We start from the raw sequence: 22,823 nt of genomic DNA on the forward strand, positions 1-22,823 counted from the left end.
CAAATTAAAATGTGTTATTAAGCTAATTAAGAAAAAAAAAAAGAATCTGCACACCCTTCAGCTGGACTGGAGCCCAACACTTACCCAAATCCCCATGCCCTTTTGTCTTGCATCTCACTTGAATCACAAAAATGCATTATCTGCCTGTCTCCAATCTGCATGTACTCATCATTTTATGAGTAAGGAAACTGAGACTTAGTGTGTGTCATTAGATTGATCCAAACCATACAGCTAGTTAGAGTACAGTTGTAACTTTATAACCTAAATTTCTTGGTTCCAAGCTCAGAGCTTTTACTGTATTCTACAAGTTTGAATGTGATTGAGTATCATGTAAGATGGCATGATTGTTGCATGTAATTGTATGTATTTCTCAAAATATTGAAAAACTCAGAATAGGTGTCTGGGTATATTGGCAGTAAGATCCTGTCTTAGACAGTGGTGAAGCTGTTGTCCCTGAATGCACACAGGGACTTGGCTTGTTCCTCAATTAAACAAGATTAAGAAGACATGACTGCACTTTCCAGCTGTATCTTCCTTCCTACCAGAAATACCAGTGAAGCACAGAGAGAATGGACATTTCTAGCCACATCCACCCATCCCTCATCTGGAGAAATATGCAAGAGGCCATGCTAGACACCGGTCACGTATAAATATGTTTACTTTTTTGATGAGAGGAGCTGAGAAGTGAATTTACCAGCATTCAGAGAAAACCCAGGGATGCAAAAGAATACACAGACCATCATTTCATGAATATGAGAGACAGTATAAGCTATAAAGTGTGAGACTCATTTTGGAGAAACAGAATTGGTGAGAACCAAAAGTTTCTTTGCCACATTGATTTGGTTTTGGTACATTAAACTAACAAAATCAAATTTAAGAAGGGTGCTTCCTTTAGCACAACATGTAGGTTAACCAGAGAAATCCCTTACCCGTCACACTTTCTGATAGTGTGGGAGCAGCTTTTGGAAACAGAAGCGCACTATTAAAATGGTCTGTTTATCTAAATTTATTTTCTCTTGTTAAAAATTCCTCCTCTGGATTGCAGTCTCACTTGACTCCTTTGGCATCAAAGAAGTGTTTAATAGCATAAAATTGAAAATGAAAGACAAGATGCTTAGTAATCTGCTCTGTGTGCCAGGCTAACAGTGGACTGTCAAGGCCAAGTGTTTTCCTGCAGATGATTCATTGACAAGAGGAGCCAGCATAGACATAGAAGAACCAGAACTTTGAAATCCTTAGACCTCAAATATTTTACCAGTGAAAATGAGAATTTATATCTCTAGGTGTTTTTTCCTTTCCCCTTTCATCAGCAATTAATGTTTATTTTCCTTCTTCTTAGATGTTTCTGCCACTGTTTGTTTAATGGTGTGTATATGCTTTTATAATTTGCGTGTTATCACTTTGTATAATTATTATGTGTGATTAATCCTGCATGGTCTGGAAAACTGTTAGGTTTTCTTATTTAACCAGAGGGAATGTCTTTAAGTCTTTGTATTATTCACATATAATGCAAGTTGACAAGAACTCCTGTGAATGGAGCAGAGTATGAAAAGTCTGAATTTAAAAGTCTGTGCTGAAGTAGCTGAGAAGATGGCATTATTTTCTCCCCTTATGCCCATCCCTGTGGTACTTGGTAAGTACAGATGAATTTTGCATGTGGTACAAAAATATTTTGGATATCAGAGTAATAGGCATAATGTATTTTACAACAGAATAAATTGCAAAACATGATAATGCTCCTGATAACAAAATAGGGATGCTGCTGTTATCAAAGTATTTATGACATAATTCTTGGTGCATGGATATCAGTCCAAAGACCGTGATATTAGATGGATGGATTTTAGATGGATGGATGGATGGATGGATGATAGATTATAGAGAGACAAAGGGAGAGAGAGGACTATAATATATCCATACAAGACAAATAATAAATTACTATTTTGACAAAAGAGGTATTTCTCCTCAGATTTTCAGCTTATGATTTGCAAAATCATCTCTCTTAGTAGGCATTAGGACTTGACAATGACAAATGCTTCTTGCCATATTTCTGTTCAAATTACATTACAAAAAGCCAAGCACATCGACAGCAAAATATCAACTTTTGTTCTGAGATGGAAGTATGTACCTTATGAATGACACAGTCATAGGCTCTACTCTAAAACTGACACCTCACTCCACAAGGACAGGGGCTTTGTCTCCAGTTTATGGGATGGCTAGGAGCAAGCAGGGCTACACATCTCAGATCCAAAGTGAGAAAGGGACGGGAGAACTTAAGCTCCATATGTCCAGTTCTCCACCTCAGACGTACCAGACAGATGTCTCACTGTTTCTTGATAGAAAATTATCACTTAAATTCTCCTTCAGAATATCTTTTTAATCTCTGACTTCAAGGCCATTCTTCCTTGATCATCTTTCTTGCACTTGAAGTCATCATTACACAGTGTCTTTATTCTTTTCTAAACTTTATTTCATCACATTGATCATTTATGCTGATACCTTTTACTTTTTTAGTTTGTTTTGATTCAAATATTTCACTTTCATAAATTTCCAAATTCTACTGATTGCACTAGCTGTTGAGAATAGCATTTTTAAAAACACCTTTTAAAAATTCTTCTCTAAAAGTTTCTTAGCTTAACGGCACTAAAATGAATTTTAATGAATATGATCAGAGCAGAGATAGCATGGAGAAAAAACAAATTACAAAACCGTGCATGTGGTTCGTTCAATGTACACATAGGTAATGATATTGGGAATTACAATTCCACAACAGCCAGTCTCCCTTCCTAATGAAAAGAACCTCTTAGGAATAAAATAGTGATTCCCCCATATTAGATGCTAATAGGTAACACTGGGTGAACAGTGTTCCACCAGTAATGAAAGTTTTAATGTGACAAATAAGTGTACTTTTCACTTATTAACTTCTCTAAAATAGGTTGGATTGATGGCACTGCTACTCACAGGGGATGATGCATAACTAAATGGTTTCTATGTTTTGTTTTAATACCACTCAGAGTTTAGAAATGAGTCTTACTGGGCTTCCCCTCCTGGAAGCTCTTTTATGGGTAAAAGAGATTTTAAAACAACTTCAGCAAGCTAAGGATATTCATTTTTCATGATTATTAAAAATGAAGCAAGTTATGTTGTGTGCATCAATCCTTCATTAGTAGCAATTCTAATAATTTATGTTGTAGAATTCTGGTTTCATTTATATTATTGTTTAATGAAATAAATGGCTTCTGGATCCATGAATTTCCTATGAGCAAATATTCCTTGGGTGGAAAAAATTGAAGATATTCTACAAAATTTATATGATGCTCCATGCTAAATTTGGCAGATGCATAGCAGAATCATTATCTACCTCTTGAAAACAAGTTAAATGTTGGAATGTGTCATTACAATCTGTTGGAAGCCTCCAATGTCTCACTTTTAATTTTTCTTTGACTTTTTCTTCCACCGGAAAAATGTTGCATTTCATTCTTGCATAAGCCATAGGATTATTAAAAATGACCAATATGCCAGACAAATAAACAAATATGCCTGCTTTGTTCACATCTGGTTCACAGTTGGAATCAAACTGGTTTCTTACCTGACAAAAACACAAGACCTTTTCTTAGTGCATATGTTCTTGATAGATGCTCTAACTTCAATAAACTTATTAGCTCAGCCTGCACTTATAATTATTTAAAATCACTTTGTGTTTTATCACTTAATGATACTTAAATGAAAAATATCAAATATAACCCATTAGCCTTTACATAATTTATAATTTTATTACATCACTAAACACGCTGTTTAATTAAAGTGACTATTTTTTTTACCATAACGTTTTAAATGAAGGAAGCATTGCGCTCTTTTACATTCTGGTACAAGCTCCTTAATTAGAATAACTACTTGAAAATGTTTCTCTACCATTGCAGCTTCACCATTAGAATACCCTTGTACCCAACATTTCCCTTTTGAACTACATTTGTCGGCAATAAAATAAGTCAGTTTTATGGAGTGCAGAGGTAGTTGTGTTTGTTTAAAGAAAAAAAATAAGCAAAAGTGTGAAAGAAAAAAAAGAGAGAGATCTTCCATCATGAAATAATCAAGTTTAAATCTACATATTCAATGCAATCCATATCAAAATAACACCAGCATTCTTCACAGGGCTAGAACTAACAATCCTAAAATTTGTGTGGAGCCAGAAAAGACCCCGAATAGCCAAAGCAATTCTGAAAAAGAAAAACAAAGCTGGAGGCATCACAATCCTGGACTTCAAGATATATTACAAAGCTGTAATCATCAATACAGTATGGTACTGGCACAAGAACAGACACTCAGATCAAAGGAACAGAATAGAGAACCCAGAAATGGACCCAAAACATATGGCCAACTAATCTTTGACAAAGCAGGAAAGAATATCCAATGGAATAAAGAATTCATCAAATGGTGTTGGGAAAACTGGACACCGACATGCAGAAGAATGAATCTGGACCACTTTCTTACACCATACACAAAAATAAACTCAAAATGTATGAAAGACTTAAAGACAAGACAGAAGCCATCAAAATCCTTGAGGAGAAAGCTGGCAAAAACCTCTTTGACCTCGGCTGGAGCAACTTCTTACTCAACAAGTCTCCAGAGGCAAGGGAAACAAAAGCAAAAATGAACTACTGGGACCTCATCAAAATAAAAAGCTTCTGCACAGTGAACGAAACAATCAGCAAAACTAAAAGGCAACCTACAGAATGGGAGAAGATATTTGCAATGACATATTAGATAAAGGGTTATTATCCAAACCTGTAAACAGCTTATCAAACTCAACACCCAAAGAACAAATGGTCCAGTAAAGAAATGGGCAAAAGACATGAATAGACACATTTCCAAAGAAGACATCCAGACACATGAAAAAATGCTCAACATCACTCATTGTCAGGGAAATACAAATCAAAACCACAACGAGATACAGCCTCAATCCTGTCAAAATGACTAAAATGAACAACTCAGGGAACAAAGATGTTGGTGAGGATGTGGAGAAAGAGGAATGTTTTTGCACTGCTTATGGGAATGCAAACTGTTGCAGCCACTCTGGAAAACAGTATAGAGGTTCCTCAAAAAATTAAAAACAGAACTACCCTATGACAAGCAATTGCACTACTAGGCATTTATCCAAGGGATACAGGTGTGCTGTTTCGAAGAGGCACATGCACCCCAAGGTTTATAGCAGCACTATCGACAATAGTGCAAGTATGGAAAGCGCCCAAATGTCCATCGACAGATGAATGGATAAAAAAGATGTGGTGTATATATATACAATGGAGTATTACTCGGCAATCAAGAAGATTCAAATCTTGCCATTTGCAACAACATGGATGGAACTAGAGTGTATTATGCTAAGTGAAATTACCCAGTCAGAGAAAGACAAATATATGACTTCACTTATATGTGGAATTTATGATACAAAACAGATGAACATAAGGGAATGGAAAAAATACTATAAAAACAAGGAGGGGAACAAAACATAAGAGATTCTTAAATATAGAGAACAAACTAAGGGTTGCTGGAGGGGTTGTGGATGGAGGGATGGGCTAAATGGGCAAGGGACATTAAGGAGGACGCTTGTTGGATGAGCTCTGGGTGTTATATGTAGGAGATGAATCACTGGATTCTATTCCTGAAATCATTATTGCACTATATGCTAACAAACTTGGATGTAAATTTTTAAAAATAAATAAAAAGAAAAAGAAAAAAAACCATCAAGCTTAAATTGTCCATATGTTAAAAGGAACACCTTTTAACAATATTTCTGCATCAATCAAGTTACAGTGAAAAATACTTTGCTAACATTGTTTGTTCTAACTGGCCCTCAGTACCTGAATATGTTCAAACATGGTGTGTCATTGACAAATGGCACTTGAATTACCTTCTTTGCAGCAGTCACAAAACACTTCCAAGCAAACACATATACTGCAGTAGTTCTAAATGCTTTTGAATTTTTTTTGTTTTTCTCAGTCTTAGCAACCCAAAGTTCTACTTCATAAGAAGCTTGCAATGCACTCATGTTTATTTGTTAAATATTGAACATCTGCTTCTGTTGACTTTTTAAGTTAATAATCTGTCTTTCAAATAGTTCTTTGGTTTTGAACTTAATTCTTTATGCTTTTTATGTTAATGCCATGTAAGTTTTGAAAGTTTAATTGCCTCATTAGCTATTACATTTCCACAAATAATACAATGTTGTTTCAGCAACTTACCATCAATTATGGTAAATATATGAGAGGTCATACTTTTAAGTAAAACTAGTATGAACTCATTTGATCCCCTTTCTTCAGAATCATTTTTATTGTCATCATTTGGTTTATTTCTGCTGCTGCATTCACAGAGTTGAAGCTTGTTTCATCAAATGCAAATTAGGGTTAAAATGAATAATACAATGTTTACTACCCTAATGTAGCTAATAATATTAAACTATAATTTTTTAAAGCTCAGTGAAAACTTTAAACGATTGTATAAATTAAAAGTTATAATAGATTGGGTCTATCATAGTTATATAACAGCCTAAACTTAAATGTCTTATGGTGCGTCATGTTTCAGCTGTGCTTGAAAGCACATGCAATTTGTCACACAGCTTTGATAGCAACCACAGTCCTTTATGCTCTTTAACAACAGGACTGCACCGGTCACTCACTTGAATGATAAAAGCACTATAAAATTTTCTAAGTGTTTATTCTAATTTCTGCATCTGTCTTCTTGTAGACTGGTAGCAACATGTGGCCTGACACCGCTCATGGACCATTGCTTTCTGAAAGGCGCCATCATTAGAGGGAGTTTCAGACAGAGGTGAATGTCCCAGCTGGTTTCAGCTTGCCCTCCCTGCCTCTCATACAGCATGTCACTCTCTTTCTGCTGACCAAGGGTCACCACACATCCATCACCAGATGCTCAGTCAGGTTCAAAATAACTCTAGGTCACTCACTGCTACTTGCTTCTCATTCCCTCTCCCCCAATTTTGAACAGGTGTGTCTATCAGAGTCATTCAGTCCCCATGTCACTGTTATATGGTGCAAGTATGGGGACAGACACTTCTCTTCCAACCTGACAAATCTCCGGATCTCTGGTTGCCACTACTGGGGAGCCCCGGTGTTAACCCTAGATGATGCAGGTCCTGAGACACTGACATATTTTGAACAGGCACTAGGATTTAATAGATAGTGATTCATTCATTTCTGTTCACTTATTCAACTTATTACATTCTATTCCACCCTAGTATTTTTCACTCTGTGACCTTCCATCTATTTTCAATTTACTTCCCTTTCCAGAAGTTTTTGTTTTGTTTTGTTTTGTTTTTTTAAGCAGGGCAACTTCATTATTATTCATTTTTTTCTCCCTCCTTCCCTCCCTTCTTTTCTTCCTCTCTACCCTTCTTCTTTCCTTTCTTTTTCTTATGTCACTGTAGTAACCGAGCTAAAATGTTTCTTCTCATTACTCTAAAGACTGGCTAACATATCCATGTTTTGTTCCTTCATGTGTCTTCCTCCTGTTGTCTTACCTTTATCTCATAGCCTCCTCATTACTTTCAGCAGTTCCAGGGCTGGATTCTTCAACCTGGCCCTAATGTGACAGTCCACATTTTTTTCTTTTGTAATCATTGCTAGGTTCAATTCACATAAGTGTGATTTTTGTTAGACAAGGGACAAAACTTTTTTTTTAATTTATGTACCCTTTTTGTAACCTTTTTCTTTTGCCTAAAATAATTTTTCCTATTTAGACATTACATACAGCAAATTTCTGTATTCTTCCTTTTTTCTAATAGATTAGCACACACATATGAAGTTGCATAAAACATGCATTTGGAGTGTTAAAAATAATTCTGAAATATACACCATGTAACCATGAACCAAATCAATCAACAGAACACTTGCCAGCAGAGAGTCCCCATTTATTCTTTTGTGATCACACACACACTACCTCCTTGCAGAGAACCAGCATATTCTGACTTTTGTGGTCATCATTTCCTCATCTTTTTCTTTCTACTTTTAATATGCTTATTCATATAGATTAGTTTTTCTTGTTTAGATCTTTAGGTACCTGAGAAAATATTGTGTGAATTTTCAGTGTTTGTTTCTTTGTTAAACATGTGTTTCTAGGATTATATTATGGTATGTAGATCTAGTTTGTTCATTTTCCTTTCTGTATATCAGTTCCACTCAAAGTAGTTCATTCTCAAATGACAAGTCCACAAGGAATGTAAATGAACACACAAGAATGTAAATCAATGGACTGCATCTTCACTGGGAAAATCTTCCTAAAACAAACAAAACCTAGTGTGATTAGTGAAGTAATCGATTGTTTTATTCTGGTAAAAAGTCCTTATCTCTTCATAGATCAACAACAGGCATTTCTTTTGCCACTGGCAGTTAGCAGACCACATTTGAAGTATAGTAAAATCTTGGTGTGCAAGCAAAATTCATTCCAGAAACATGCTTGTAATCCAAAGCACTTGTATATCAAAGCAAATTTCCCCATAAGAAATAATGGAAACTCAGATGATTCATTCCACAACCCCCCCCAAAAACATTCATGTAGAAATGATTCTAGGGGCGCGTAGGTGACTCAGTCGGTTGAGCCTCGGACCCTGGCTCAGGTAATGATCTCGCAGTTTTTGAGTTCAAGCCCCTCATCGGGCTTGCTGCTATCAGCCTGCCAGTGCAGATCCCACTTCAGATCCTCCGTCCCCTCTATCTGCCCTTCCCCCACTTACGCTCTCCTCCCAAATAAATAAATATTTTTAAAAAAATTATTCTAATACTGTAATATAATACCAAATAATGAAGAAAATACAAAATACAAAGAAAAATCAAAAAATTAACTTTCACTTACTTTTGAAAAGTTTTGTGGCTGGTGTGAGGGAGGAGAAGAGAGTTATTGTGTAGGAAGACTTTCACTATCACTAACAGAATCACTGCTGTCTGTTGGCTCAATGGAATCTTTTTCTGCATGGAGGCCATTGTATACACTCACGCAGATGTTGACTACATACAGTACAGTATTAATAAACTTTTCATGTAGTGTATTTAATGTAACTGGCAATATAAGGCAGCAAAGGAAAGGGTCTATATCTGCAGGCAGCCTGACCTAGAATGAAACAAAGCATTCCTAAGCTTACTCCTGTATGGAAAAGCAAAGGACAGTCCATAGGTGCTTCGAAGTGACAAAAAATACACTAGTGCCAGTCGTGGGCACCTTCCAATGTTCTGAAAAATCACTGATTTATGCCAAACACTGCAGCCTGAGACTGAGCATCTGAGCATGGGAGAAGATCACCCAAATTCCCACAGCAAGAGAGAGAGAGAAGAACCATTGGCTCAGTTGTGATCACGTGACATTCTACAGCAATACTGCTCGTATTGCAAGACATCACTCATTTATCAAGTTAAAATGTATTAGAAATGTTTGCTCATCTTGCAGAACACTTGCAAAACATGTTACTTGCAATCCAAGCTTTTATTATACTTAGAACTGCTATATAGGATTTTATTGATTAACATGCCACATTCTATTTTTCCATCCTACTATTGATTGAAAATTATGTTGTTTCTAGTTTGAAACAACATTAAAAAACCCAGTTGTTTCACATCATCAATAAACACTTGGTAATGTTAATTTTAAAATGTTTCCCAATATGGTAGGTATAGAGTAGACTTTCATTATGGTTTTACTTGGCATTTCTATATTATTACTTTATGGTATCTTTGAAGAACAAAAATTCTTAATTCTTGAATTTGTTAATCTTTTCTTTACTGTTTAGTGCTTTCTTTTCTTGATTAAAAGAGCTTTTTCCTATCCAAAATAGGAAGATATTTTTCCATAATATCCTCAAAGAGTTAATAGTTCTGCGGTTTATACTTACACCTATCCCAAATGATTTTTATATAAGGCAGGGGCTCATTTTTATTTTTTCCTACAAGTTGCCCTCCCTCTCTACACTTGTACCTTTGTGATAAATCAAGAGGTGTGTTTCTAGCTTCTCTTCTCTGTATTGCTCTTTTTCTATCCTTGTGTCAATATCACAATGACCGTAGATTCAAAGTAATCCTTGATATCTGACAAGTAATATTTTCCTAGGGTCTGAATTTTCAAGTTTAATTGCATAAAGCTGTTTATAATATCTTGGACATCATGAAGGTTTGTTGTGGAGACTCTGGATACTCTTCTAGTCCTCTAAGAGAGATGATGTGTTTTCTTTAGAAGAAAATACCCTGGTTAGTCTCAAACTGAAAACTCAGCCTTGCCTAAGTACACAGCATATTGAATCTTCATTTTCCTTACCATATTTCAATCTTAGCCCAGAATGTTTTCAGTTTACCTAATGAATGCATGTTTTGAAGGTGAGCCAGAAACATGAACAGAATTTAGACACAGAAACGTTGAGTCTTTTCTCTATTTTTGGATCTCTCTCTCTCTCTCTCTCTCTCTCGCCTTTCTGAAATTCTATCCAGGCTGACACAACTCATTCCCTATTTTTCTAGCCAGAACAATGAAAGGCACTGTATTTGAGTTTTGTGAATCACCGCAGCCACCCTCAGTGTAAAGTCCCCAAAACAGGAAACTCACCCAGGCCAGTAACCTTCTTAGATTTTGGGTCCTCTTCAAAACTGGCCTGCTTTTCCTTACTTTCGAGATCTTCATATTTTGCCTAGATATTACAGTTGTTATCTGTGAGACGTTGGTTTATTAAGAATTAAGTTTTCCACAGTGAAAGTAGAAATTCTCTTTGCTCTTTCTGAAAAATAAGCAAATGTCTTCTAGGTTCTCATTTTTTCCTATATTTTGACTATTTTATCTCTCTGATATTAAAAAAATATATTGGTGGGGGGAAATTTTTGAAAAAATTTTCTTCTGTGAGAGGGTTATTGGCTCAAGTAACATAATACATTTCCACTGAATGGGTAAGTCCTAATGTGATTTCCAGAGTGTGTTGGTACTTTATGTAGGTTTCCTAGATTAGCTAAAAAATCTTTGTCTCTCAAGGATATGGACTACCCAAGTAGTAAAACTGTGGAATTCTAGACTTTGTTCTCTTTGGCATATACAATTAGACTACAAACTAAGGAATCCACACTAAAAAATACAATTATCTAAAATGGGTGTTACATTACAGAGAGTTTAATATAATTATTAGGATGACCCTGTGCAACAGTTGAGAGAGCCTTTGAGTGTGGATGACATTCAAATCCATTCAAGTCTCAACTACAGTGTGGTGCCACCTGGTGGTACTTGTCAGATTCAGTTTAAATATTAATAGATTTTTGGCTCTAGGGGTTATTAGAGTTTCTAGGACAGTGTCAGTCATTCCATGAGTCTTCCTGTTAATTGCCCATATCTCTAAGCCTAAGTGGAAGAGACCTCAACAGAACACTGGAGTTCCTGGGCCCACTTCCGTCTCCCATCTCTTCCTAAGTCTGGGTTGCCTGTTGTTTACCCACTTGCACTGTTCATCCACTCCAACTGCCCCTTTATTTCCCTCCACAGAAGGTAAACACTCTAGCTTCCCTAGGTTGAGAACTGGATATGGGATGAAAAAGGAAGTTTATCTCTGATCTTATTATGTCAAAAACTTTATTATAATAAGATTAATTATTGGGGCAGGTAATTGTATATTCTCAATCCAAACTCCAAACTTGCAATGGTAAATGTACTAGAAATGATGACATGATTGCAATGGTTCCTTAGGCAAATATTCCTATTTAAAAAATATATACAATTTTTACTCCTCTAAAGTTCACTTTTCCAAAATGAGCATTTTTCTTTCTATTAAGTCTCCAGGTATAAAACCAGCTAACTCTAGATCTTAACTATAAGCTTCCGCTTACCCCCAAGAAAGTTATTTACCACTTGGTTTCTTTGGGGGTTCATTTGGAAGATGAAACAAAACAGTGTCACCACAAACCATCCTTTTGGATTACTACTCGCAGCAAATCTCCTCTTAATATGCCCTCTCCTCCCCTCCTAGCCACTTATGAGATTCATAGATTGTCAGGTTTTCTCTTTCATTAACTTTTTCTCTTCCTGTTTGCTCCTCCCCAACTTTTATTTTCAAATAAGAGCAAAGGACACTGTACATTTAGTTAGAAGTCAGTGAGAAAAATTCAGGTCAATGTAATATTAAAAACACCTGTGCTTATCTTGCTGTTGTTATCACTTGGTTTAGACTACTCTACCCCCCTCTCCCTGTGCTTACCTTACATGTAGCAGGCTGTCAGTGTCCCAGCTTACCTTCTTTGCCATGGTGTCATCAGTTATTTCAACTACTAGAATATATATGCTCTATATATGCTCACTCTATATATGCTCACTTCCCTGAAATTTAATAACCTGGTTATTTTTTTCTTACCAACATACATGCTTTTTGCTATTGTTTAAGGCTATTTCATGTTTATGTTTATGTTTAAGGCAATGATGAGCTGTCAACATGTGAGAAAGAATTGACTAATGCAACAGACATACAACTTACTTTCATCTATGAAACTTCTGGTGTTATTAGAAAGAGTATATCCATGAACATTATTAAAGAATGTTATTTTACGTGAAGTATTCAGAAATATTTCCTACACTTTGAATGTTTAAGAAATAATACTTACGTTGCCATTTTCAAATTAAACTTGTCACAAAATCCCAGAGGTAAGCTTATGCGATATTTTTATAAGATAAATACAAGCAGACTTAGTATAAGAGCACTATATTCTGACAGTTTATTCTTCTGGGATGGAATAATAACTATGCATAAAAAACTCTCCCAAGTACCAAGATACACTACCTGAATAGAAGCTGAATTGCAGTAGTACTGTGATAACTACTCTATATAAGAAGCAGATTCATTTAGTGTTTTAAAGCATAAAGTCTGGGAATTAGATTTAATGTGTTTAAATTACAGCTCTGAGACATACTATAGATATTATCAGTCAGATCTTAGAAGGTTATTAATTATTTTGTACCTCCTTTGATTTTCTCTGTCCAATGTGCCAAATAAGGGTTATTGTGAGGATTAGGTGACTTAATGAGTAAAAGCATGTGGACCATATGTGTTTACTATTATTATTACACAAGATAAAATATCATGTATGTATTGTTGCCAATTTTGTTATTATTATAACAATATTATTGCTTTATATAAACATCTGTCTATCATCTATATATACATATATAGTAACAATGTTATAACATATATGATTATATGCCAAAGTACAGAATGTATCCTTCTTCTTCTTCTTCTTCTTCTTCTTCTATTTTTTTTTTTTTTTTTTTTGGAGTCCTAACAGTACTTGAATATCACTTCTCTAGGCAACAGTACAGTGCACTTATCATTCATTTGTTCAAAATAGAATGCCATTGTCTTTCATGAGGACCCAGGAGAGCACCAGCCAAGGGTCCCTTCACATGTGAATGTGTGTGTTCTCAAAAAATCCATTTGTAGCAAGCATTTGGTAGCAGGTATTTTACTTCTCTGCCTTTTTTGACAAAAGACATTGCATTTGGGTGCCGGAAGTGGTTGTCCCAGGTCACTCAGTTAATTGGGATAAAGGCCCCTCTGTCTTATCATAAAATACAGTTGGCCAGTCACAATCCCTTCTACTTAGTGACCACAAAGTCTTTCTATGGAGAAAACACCATCAGAATTCCAAAAGGTATTACCATGGAAATAGTACATCAAAACCGTTCTATTCAATTGTATTTGAGCAACAAAGCTATAATTCTAAGAGCCATGTATAGCTCTTGAGAAAAAAATTCTTACAAATTTTTGAGTTTCGTCAATCATCATGTTAATATTACTATCTGGTATCACCAGAAAAAATAATTGATGTTTTCATCATAATATATATACAAACAACAAGGAAATACATGCAATGTTTATCAAGTTTTACAGTGAAAATCAAAACAGGGAGAAGAGAATTAGTAAATATGTGAATACTTTGAATATATTGATTTGCATGCATTGACCACTTCTTTCTGGGGTGATTTGAAAAGTGAGCATTTTCAGGTTGGGAAAAATGAAGTGTAATAGCTTCAGAGTGGAAATTAATTTTGAACATTTACAGAATAGGGTGAGGATATTCATTCATTTGAATTAATGTTGTACAAAGTTCAAGTAAAAATTTAAATCTAAAAATAAAGAGGAAAATAATTTTCTATTGAATTATCATGCATATAATATATATATGTATGTATATATATGTATATATATACATATGTATATGTATGTATATATATATATATTGTGTGTGTATATATATATATCAGTGTTACATACTTAGTGCAACCTTTAACAAACTCTAGTGAAAAGTCCCATTATTGTGAGAGAGAGAGAGAGAGAACACTCTCTTGGAAATTACCCTGGGATTTATACAGCTTGTAAGTAAACCACAATTGTGTAAAAACATCAAAGGATAGAATATTTATAATACAGTGACATCTATTAATAGGATGGCAATTTTTCTGCTTATGCTATCTTTATTAAACTTGATAAGTAAGTATTTTGCTTACTGAGATGTTGTAGAGATTATAATTGAATTATTGGAATAATAGTACTATGGAAATTTAAAGCATCTTAATAATAATTTTTTAAAAGCCTATCACGTAAACCATTTCAGAAACTAGCTTAGCAAACCTATAACATTAACAACAATTCTAATTAAATAGAGCAACACATGTAACAGCTTTGTTACTCAATCTCTAGCTAGGGGCATTTCCAAAATTTCTCAAGCTTTTTTTGTTGAAAATATTTCTAAAAAAAATAAATAGTGTATCTTTTTTGCAAAATAATAGAAACAAGATTGTTCCAGGTTTTAGGATCAAGTAATAGTACAGGGTCACCATTATTACTGGTTCTTTAAATAATAGATTTAGAACTAATGGTGATAATGGTGACCTTGTACTATTATTATATGTTATATAAATAATATATATAAGCAATTTATGTGAGTAATTTCTTACATATAATTTGTTTATATAAACTTTTCCTATATATGTATATATGTAAATTGTTGTCATTCTTTCTGTGTGTGTGTGTGTGTGTGTGTGTGTAGAAACCTTCTTTCTCTTTCTGTGTGTATATATATAATTTCTATAAACGCATAAAACATACCGGGTAGAAGCTTAAACAGACTAATATTCTTTTATTTTCATTTATTTTATTTTATTTTTAAGTAATCTCTATACCCAGAATGGGGCTGGAACTCACAACCCCTAGATCAAGAGTCTCATGGTCTACCATCTGAGCCAGCTAGGGGCCCCTAGACTGACTATATTCTTTACTGAGTAAAGATCCTGATACTCAGACCTTACGCAGATTAATTGCATTGGAGACTCTAGAATGGAAACCAGACATCAGTGAATTTAAGACTCCTCATATTTGAGAACCACTGTACTTAAACATAACTCAAAGTTACCTGCAACATCAAACAAATCCTTAATGTTAGCTTATTTTGTTGCCATTTTTCTGTTGATAGTTTGATTGGAACTTCCAGCTAATCAAGGTTTTATTGTAATGAATATAATGGCTTACATTTTAGACACTTTTTGTTTGTTTCTCCAGGCCCATTACTAGCAAAAGGTAGATTCGAAGTAGTTACAAGTGCCTAATTATGGGTATTATACTTCCCATATAAATAACAGAAACAGAACACCTGTGGAAGTTTGATTTAATATTTAATACCTAATTATCTTTCAATTTTCAGCTTAATTTCAATATTGTTTAGTTCATTTATTCCTGTGATATAGATGCTTTCAAAATTTAGTGGCTTAAACAACAAAGATTTTGATTTCTCATAAATAGATTTCCCTGGTGGTTCTTCACTTCCTTTCACTTGCGCTCATGCACACTCATCCATTTAGATGAAGACTAGAAGAGCCACATTCTATTTACCAAAACAGTTTACATGTCCAGCCCATGCACAGGAGAATAGACAAATAGACTCCACCTTTTGATGGTGAGAACAGCAAGCTGCAATGTCATGTTACAAGGTGTACGATTAGTTGGGAAATATTGTAATGATTTACCACAAATATATATGCTCAAATACTCAGACACTCAGTTTGCCTACATGTTCAAATTTGCCTATGCACAGATGAACCAATTCTGAAAGCAAAACTTCACTCAATCCCCCAATAACATGAGAATCCAACTGATGCATTAGTGGTCCAGCACTTCTTCCATTCTTCTTTTAGAATTATAGTTATCTATTTTGTGCTCAAAATATGCACGTGGTGGCGATTTCATCTGTGAAAACTTGGGGGACTTATTATTAATCATTATAACTGAGTACAGATCCTTTCTCAGCATGACTCATAAATATCTTTGAGTTTTAAAGCTCTTTATAATAATATTAATTTAATCTGTAAAATGACATTGCTTGCAATAAATTCCATTTACAAATCTGAATAGGCAATGAATAGAAAGTGGTAGTGTCATTGCAAATTTTTGATGGAGAATGAAAAACAACGGAGCATTGGAAAACATGGAAATTTCTTCTTGCTTCTAAAAGATCCTGCAAAGCTGTGACACTAATGAAGATGGAGTTGGCTCAGATGGATTTGCCTATATGCCATTTACTGCCAAAGAAATTGTGATCTAACTAAAAATCTATTATTGATTATTCAATTTAGTGTTTGTATATTTAAATGTTATTCAGGTTAGAATCATGTTGAAGTTTGGGTTTCCCATCTTAGCACACTGCTGCTGTGGCTAACAACAAAAATGTTAAAATAAAATCATCTTCAGAGTATGATATGGCCATTGGAGGGCTGTTTCCATTTTGTGGGTCATGGCTTCTTCTTAATATCTGATAATGCAATTATGTTTCAGCAAAGAATGAATCTTCTCCATAAAGTAGGTCATGCCCAGAATATTGATGATTTAAATAAAATAATATCACAGCCTTAAAAGGGTCTTCATTTAGAGATGGTTTTTGCCATGTAAAATATTATTCAAAAATAAGATCTTATCTCCCTCCACCAGGAAGAAATGTGTAAGAGTAAGGATTTGGTCTCAAATTGTTGAGTGATAATGTTGTTGAAATTGAACTAGCTTTTTTTTTCTTTCCATATTTTACAGCATAACAGTGAAACAAAGGAATTGTTTTTCAGAAACAAAGAAGTGTCTTAAAACTACTCAACACAATTTGAATCTTTCCTGAAACTTGATCTACATATTTCCCGGCAGTGTATTTTTACCAACCTTCAAACTAAACTTCTTTGTTAAATGTATGACTTGATGTCGGATATGAAACTACTGTAAGTACTTTCCCTTTTAAATTTCAGTTGTCAAGTCACGTTATCTAGTTTATACTTCTCTGAATTATATTCAGTGCTTTCCCATTCTTTGCTAACACAACATCTCATAAAATCACATAGGGTAACATAATATGACAGTTAAATTTAAGAGACCTTTTATTTTATTTGAAATTCAACCAATGTTCCAATTTAATGGCAATAGATGATTAGAGAAGAAATGACATCCTCATTTCAGAGATATTTTTACTCCAATGTATTTTTAATGCTCTCATGTCTTTTATTATTTTGACAGGTTTTCAGAAACAGTTTCAGAAGCCCTTGTTTGGGGCCTGATTTTTTCCAAAGAGAGATATTTAAGTTTCATGAGCACACTATTGTAATATATGATACTATTGAATGAAAACATTCTTAAAAGGTAATTTAAATATTTACATTGTTGATAAAAACTTCTAGTGACAACACCTGCAAAATAGCTAGGAGGCAAATGACTTTCTCTACTCAATAGCATGCAATCTGAACCAGAACTCACCAATAATGATATTGAAAAAGTTCTGATGACACAGTGATGGCACTTACTGAAAAGGGGTCATGATATGTAAGCATATGATAATATATCTGATAATTAGAAGCAAAAGACAAATCAAATAACAAAAGATGCGTACACAAGATCGGATGTTGATTTAAAAAAATAATATACTCTTCTTCCTGGACATTTTAAGTGTCTTAGAAGATATGATCTCTAAATAAACAATGCTTTCATGGGAAAACAAACACACCTTGGTACTTTTCAGGGAGTATTTTATACATTGCAAATTCTAGAAACAAAGTGGATTCACATGTATTGCACCACGTGATCCTCACAAACATCTGCAACTCCATTGATTTCTTCTGTTAATCAATGGAAAACACGAAGATCTCCAAGATCAACTGGCTTCTATTTTCCACAAAATCATGTGGCAAAGTCCCAATGATGATTTCAGGTTGCCGCTTTACCACAGGTAAAGTGCTGTCTTTAGTGACATGTGCTGGTCTGACCCTCTTCTCCAAGCGCATTATCCTGGACTCATGACTAACCAAAACTCCAAGAGGTTTTTGTTTGTTTGCTTGTTTGTTTTAAATGTTTTCAATTTATAGCACTTGTGCTTACATTTTGTGTGTAGGTCTCTTTGCCTTCTAATGCAGTAAAATTTAATGCAGTAAAATCTTAAGTACTGAAAATTTATAAAGAGAAGCCATGAACTTCTTTTAGCAGGTGCAATTGGGCGGAGACAGATCCTATAGGGCAAAAGAGCCATCAGAGCAATACAGGGCTAAAATATTACCTGCTGTTTACATAACAGCCTCTAAGGAGTTTAAAGCACGTTACAAATCCAATTTGACTAATCCCAGTGAAGGGTGTGGAGCTCTGCAGAGAACTGCAAATGATCACTGCCCTCATTTACCATCTCCACTACACTGAAGAGGGACTGTGCCTTCTACTCGAGTATCATAAATCTGTGACACAGCTCAGGCTGGTGCAACACGATCGAAAGCTGAGGAATGAGGCAGAGAAAGACAATGGAAAGAGGGAAGAAGCTAAAATTATTAAAAGAAAAAAAACATTGTCTCCTTGCCTCACTAAAGCCTTCCAAGATCTGGTCTACCTCGACCACATGTCTGACACTGCTGCTCCTCTCTCTCCATATCTGTCATGTTTAATGTTTGAATGTATTAAATTATGGCAGCTAGTCATTTTAAAGTTTTGCCCACTTTATCAGGAGACTAACATCCCAATAATGTTCATAGTTTTAGGGGGACGGCTTCCAATTCTACCAAGGTTTATCTTTTTTAGTTTTTCTCTTCAAACTTAATTGCTTAAGTAGTTCATAAATATAGTAGCTATCTTTTCAGGAGCACCTCTACAGTGACAGCCACTCTTAAGGTGCGATTTTCCTCCTTACACGATTTACTCCTCATTACAAACTTACAAGTATTAGTGTACAAATATGATTGAATAGTATTCAACCTCAAAAAAGAAGGAAATCCCACCATATGCGACAACATGGATGGACGTGGAGGACGTCACGCTAAGAGAAACAAGCCAGATACAGAAGGACAAATACTGCATGATTCCACGTATATGAGGTATCTAAAATAATCAAATTCATGGAAGCAAAGAATATAATTGTGGTTTTTAGGGGTTGAGGGAGAGCAGAAATGAAGATTTGGTGGTCAATATGTATAGAATTTCAGTTATGGGAGATGAGTAAGTTCTCATGAGCTACTATGCAACATCATGCCTATAGAAAACACTTAAAAATGTGCGAGGGTAGAGCTCATGTTAAGTGTTATTACCACAGTAAAAGAAACATAAAAGGAAAAATAGACTCCATGCTCATTTTAGTTATGAAGAAGCAGAGATTCAGAGATGTCAAAGAAATGTGCCAGGGTTATAGAGATGGTAAGTGGTAAAGCAGAACACACTGTTATCATTCATGGTTCTCAAGACAAATATGAGCAGAAACTACAGATGGAGATTATAATATTATCTATTAGCTATATGATACATAATATTATTATATATACAAAATATATATATAGAGAGAGACTTGAAGGAGTTGACTTGTGCGATTTTGGGGTCTGGCAAGTCCGAAATTCACACTGGAAGGCAACTGGCTGGAAACTCGGGTAAAATTTGAAGTTGCAGCTTAAGTCCTAAATCTACAGGTCAGGACATCAGGTTGGAAACTCAGGAAAGGATGTCTACATTACAGTTTTGAGGAAGAATTCCTTCTCTGGAAAACCTCAGTTTTTGCTTTTAAGGTTTTGGACTGATGGGATGAGTGAGGTCTACCCACATTTTTGCAGGTGATCTCCCCTACTTAAGGTCAAATGTGACTTGTATCTACAAAATACCTTCACAGCATCATCTAGAGAGAACTTGACCAAGCAGCACTGAGTACCATTTCCTAGCCAGGAAATGGTTTTAGTTGACACATAAAATCAACTGTCTACAATACCTAAAACCCCAAACCATGTGCTGAACAGTCACATGGCAATGCTTTCAATATCTGAAATTTTTGGAGTTCAATATCTTACCTATAATTATGTAATATAAGTTGTTGGCATTCCAATTACCTATTTACTTCAATGCATTTTTATTATGTAGTAAATATGTGTGTGTATGTGTACATATATGGATACATGTATACATATATATGTATATACTAACCAATTTAGACTGAGACTAATAGTTGGCCAATCAGAATTAACAAAAAGTAATAAATAATAATTATTTTTTTAAAAATGTTAACACATTTTAAAGCAAAGAAGGTGTAGTTTACATAAATTTCATTAATTAGCAATTTATACTATTTTGGTGATTAATGCTGTGTAAACTTTTTATGTTAAATAATTCTGTAAATCAAACCTCTCTACCTACATATTTCTTGACCTTTTTAATAATCTATGTGCCATGTAAGTGGCACCAATATTTTCCCCCCTCAGGTTGATGCACAGAACCACAAATTAAACTTGATATTCACCACGTGTGGTATTACATTATCTCAGACACTGTGTCCCCTTTGAAAACCACAGTGGAGCAGAGATGTGCAAAACAGTAGTCTAGCTTGTTATAGGTATTCGCTGCTATTTGGTCATGTACACTCATCCAAAATTTGCTCTGATTAGTAAGTGCCTGTAACTTTTATTTTGGTAAAGCTTCATTCTGCTGATCTCCTAAAATGGATCAAATCTAAATCTATGGCAGATAAGATCACTACAATTTTTCTTTGTAACCCAAGGGAGAAAAATACTCTAATTTTTTTTTATAAAACTTCTGCTTGTGGAGACTTTTCTATAAAATTAAATTTATCAAAAATGTGTTTTCCCCAAAACAACGTTTGTTGAAATGTACGATTTTCAGATCACATTTTGTTTAGATATTTTATAAATAAATGTCCCTAAGTAATCTGTAAAGCAGATTTTGTATCAGATTAATGCTTTAGAAATGAATTTGGTGGCATTCTAATTATAATTAATACCGTACTTAATATATTACAATAACTACTTTAATTCCCTTAAAAACTTGTTAATATTTTTATTAAAATTGAGAGAAAAATCTTCAAAGCTGTCAATAGTCAGAAAGACATTTGCTACCATAAGTGACTTCTATGATAATTACAAAAATGTGGACCTTAAAATATTATGTAAATTTTATTAAGTGACAAAGTCACACAGGTTTTGAGAAATTACACCACAGTTGCTCATTAACAGGTCTACATTAATGTAAATCTCTTTAAAGATTTATTTTCTCATTGTTTTGAAGAACAGTAACTTTACTGATATATTAATGACCTAATTGTGACTAGCTGATCCCATTTTCATTTGAAGGATCGTTCCCTTGATCCATTCAATAAATACTGTATATGGGAAAACGGAATTTGGATTGATGGGCAAGAATTGTAATCAGCACGCACAGATTTATGGGTTGAGGGAATAATGTGATTATGCAAAGAAAAATGAAAAGATGTTTATGGGCCATTGAAGAACAACACAGAGTATTTGTGTTTAGTATGTCATGACTATGGAAGGTAGCAGGAGGAATTGTATGAAATTCTCATTGTCTTGTACGTGTACAGGAGACAGAGTACTAGAAGTCTGTGTGTTGTGCCTTTATTTTCTTTTGTCAGTGACAGAATAAGATGGACTGGTGAAGCAGCAGAATCTTTGGAAATTCTCCAGATTCATATTTCTAAACAACATTAGTCCCCAGCAGTATGATTTTTGTAGGATTACATTGTTCTATAAATCGTTGTCCAGGGGGATTCAGGAGCCAAAAATTAGTATTATCTGACAATTCCTGAAGCAGATAATCACCAAAATAATTTGAGTTGAATATCCCGACATCAAACAAATTATTTAAAAGTTAATGGATGAAGTTGGAATTGAAATTGTCTCGACATGAGATGTAATCATTGTATAAAAGAAGACAAAAAATGGCGTAACACAAAGATGAATAAATTTGAGGACTAATATATATATTAGTATACGTATATATTTAGGATTTAGACAAATAAAATCATCTGTGTAATTCCACAGTAGACCTTTTCTCCTTTTTCAGCTAGATTCGATGTCCCTTGTCTAAAAGTACCCAACAGAGATGAATTGGCATACTAAGAGTTCTGCAGATATGAAAAATGGATTCAATTTTTATATCAATTAGCTAATCAACAGCAATTAAGATTGCAATTAGTGAAGTGCCAACTTCAAAAACTGTAGAGCTTAGGCTCTCTTGGAGTAAACTGACAGTAAAGTGTGTTGCCTCTTCAGAGTTTATTGGACTTCATCAAATTTGCTGATATAACCAAACTCACCTGAATGAACTATAAAAATTGATTATCTGTGAACACTTTATCCTGAAATGTGGATTTGTGTGTGATTTTGAAAACTAGGGAGAGTTTGTTGGAAAGTTGAACTTTGTCTTTGCTAGTTGCTTCTTTTTATTTTTGACATTTTTATTGCCCCAAATGTAAAGCAAACAAAGTTTGCTAATATTTTATTCTGATTTACAA

The 22,823-nt window shown here is 34.4% G+C and overlaps 1 long non-coding RNA gene across 1 annotated transcript; it reads left to right on the forward strand.

Moving 5' to 3' along the window:
• Positions 1 to 6,737: 6,737 nt before the first annotated feature.
• Positions 6,738 to 20,503, forward strand: LOC109270699 (uncharacterized). Its single transcript, XR_002081653.2, has 3 exons — positions 6,738 to 6,822; positions 12,436 to 12,663; positions 17,093 to 20,503. It is a non-coding gene; the product is annotated as an uncharacterized LOC109270699 (long non-coding RNA).
• Positions 20,504 to 22,823: the final 2,320 nt, after the last annotated feature.

This window comes from Panthera pardus, unplaced genomic scaffold (genome assembly GCF_024362965.1).
Source record: "Panthera pardus isolate Hobbes unplaced genomic scaffold, ASM2436296v1 HiC_scaffold_10, whole genome shotgun sequence".
Taxonomy (NCBI): Eukaryota; Metazoa; Chordata; class Mammalia; order Carnivora; family Felidae; genus Panthera; species Panthera pardus.